The sequence below is a fragment of the Vicia villosa genome, linkage group LG6, assembly GCF_029867415.1.
Source record: "Vicia villosa cultivar HV-30 ecotype Madison, WI linkage group LG6, Vvil1.0, whole genome shotgun sequence".
Taxonomy (NCBI): Eukaryota; Viridiplantae; Streptophyta; class Magnoliopsida; order Fabales; family Fabaceae; genus Vicia; species Vicia villosa.
Window position 1 is genome coordinate 102,207,070 of NC_081185.1, and position 2,613 is coordinate 102,209,682.

The following is a 2,613-nucleotide window of genomic DNA, read 5'->3' on the forward strand; positions in this document are numbered from 1 at the left end:
AGAGACAGTCTGATTGGATGCACTCTCAATGGTACATAGATATTGCACTGCTATATCTTCCTTCCTGCAATGATTGACTTGGATGTCTGGTTATGTTACTTTGATAGTTGATATTTAAGGTCTAAGGATAAGTTTATGTGGTTGAGAGATTGTTAAGATTTTAAGTTACACTCCCCAATATGAATCAAAGTGCAGTATGAAACATAACTTGCATTTAGTTTCATTGCTTTGATCAATGTAATGATAATATCATATATACACAATAAAAATGGAGTAAATGGTGTTCATCAAGAAGTTCGATAAGGAGTGCTTTTATAAATATTCATATTATGCAAATTATATAGTAAAATTGAAATCTTATGCCAACCAGTGACACATGACACAAGTAATAACAGATTCCTACATGATAATTATTTGCTTCAAAAGTACTTGCATATTATTCATCATCTTACAAAATCAAAAAACTTAATAAAATCACACCATCTGCAATTCCTAGGGCAATAATATAAAATCAACATCATCAATTAATGCACAAATTCAGTTATCTAATCTGCTTTTTCTTTAGCAATCTTTAATGATTTCAGTTCATCAATCAACTGTAGCAAATTGTTGTAGGAATGTCCACCTTCTTCTATACTCCTCTTGGCAGCATCACCAAGCTTTCTTGCTCTCATCCTCATTTCCTTGCTCTCTTCACCACTTCCCATCAAAATCTCTACAGTCTTTGCAATCTCTTCCCTTCTCACATCTACATCTTCAACAATGCTTAGACCAAACTTATTCACTTTTGATCCGACTGAAACTCCGATTTTCAAAACATCAACAAGCAACTTCTCATTGAAAAATTGCTCACCAAACATAGGCCATGTGATCATTGGCAAACCAACACTCAAGCTTTCAAGAATTGAGTTCCAACCACAGTGAGTCACTATCCCTCCTGTTGCAGGGTGATCCAATATCAAAAGCTGTGGTGCCCAGTTCCATATGATATATCCCTTGTTGCTTTCCATCATCCTTTTTTCAAAATCTTGTAGAAAACCTTCTTCATCTTCATTTTTATCCTTTTGTCTAACAACCCAAATGAAATCATGACTTGAATTTCCAAGTCCATAAGCTATTTCCAGAAGCTGTTCATGAGAAAGCCTAGTAAAACAGATTCATTTGGCTTAGTATTAAGCCAATTTAACAATTCTCCCTCTTTTCCAATGTCTTCTCTATTGCCCTTTTCTTCATGATAATCTTTGTTAATCCATGTAGAAACTGGTCCCACACTCCATGATTTGATCCCCATTGTAGTTTGACTTAGTTTCTCATAATCACTTTCAAGTTCATGAAAACTATTGTATAGTGTTCCATAGCTTCTTTTCTCAGATTCAAAAATTGATTCAAAATAAGTTGTGTTAGCATTCTTTTCCCTTAAAAAATCACAAAGTTGCAGAGGGGTCATCTCAATGGTATGAGGCAAATCTGGAATTGTAAATTTGTGTGTATCAGAAACTAAATTATCATGAGGTCTATACTTGATGACAAAATGAGTTGCACAGTTTGAGAAATAGCTTGAGCTGTTATAGTAAATCCTTGGAACACCTAGTTTCGCAGCTGCTTCCGCAGTCCAAGGAAGCATCATATCAGTGACTACACAATCTGGTTGAAGATCTTGAAACAGAATCTCAATTGTATCTTGGAGCATCGATATTCCATGGATGATTTTACCAAACACATCAAAGGAAGTGCCATCTTTGGTGTTTTCGACACCATGAGGGAGACCAACTTGAATGGAAGGGAACTGAATGAGATGAGTTTTGATGGAGTATCCTGAGTTGAAGTCATTGTCAATGGTTTTTTGGAATGTTGAAGCATTGGCATGTGTGGTTATGATGGTTACATTAACACCATGTTTGGCAAATAGCCTTGCAGTGTCAATCATGGGATTCATATGGCCAGGAGATGGAAATGGAAGAAAAATGACATGAAGTTGGTTATGGGATTGTTGAGATTCCATTGTTGCTTTTGAAATCTTTGAGGTGGGTATGCGGTTATGTTACTTGGATAGTTGATATTTATGGATAAGATTCTAAGGCTAAGAGATTGGTTTCTAAATTTCAAATGGAGGTTACAACTCATAAAGCACGGTCCCAACATTGAGACAGTTGACACCGGCAATAATTTAAAAAAATAAATAAATTAAACGTAATCATAAGTGATGGTGTAGGTGTCCGACACAAACACGTTTTTACAGAAATGTCAGTGCTACGAGAGTCCAAATCATAAAATTTGGATAGGATCACCTAGTGGTGCCTGTCTGCCATCGAGTCAATTTGAAATTGGTGGCTTTTTTTAATCTCAAACTCTAACTGTATAGATAAATTTCTACCATTAACACTTGCATCACAAGTTACTCCCAATGTTTTTTTGGGTCCTTTTAAGGTGATTGGTAAAGCGAGCCATGTAGCTTGCTGTCTAGAGTTACCACCAACTTTTGAAGTGCCCAATGTATTTCTTGTTTCTCATCTAACCACATGTTTGCTGAAATGTCTCAATGGAGTGAGGTTTATTTTTTTTTAGGCAATGGTTAAATTAGTTCTAGATAAGTAGGAACTAGGAAGACTGGTT

The 2,613-nt window shown here is 35.6% G+C and overlaps 1 pseudogene; it reads right to left on the reverse strand.

Annotated features, from left to right (window-relative positions):
• Positions 1 to 254: 254 nt before the first annotated feature.
• Positions 255 to 2,069, reverse strand: LOC131611983 (soyasapogenol B glucuronide galactosyltransferase-like; annotated as a pseudogene).
• Positions 2,070 to 2,613: the final 544 nt, after the last annotated feature.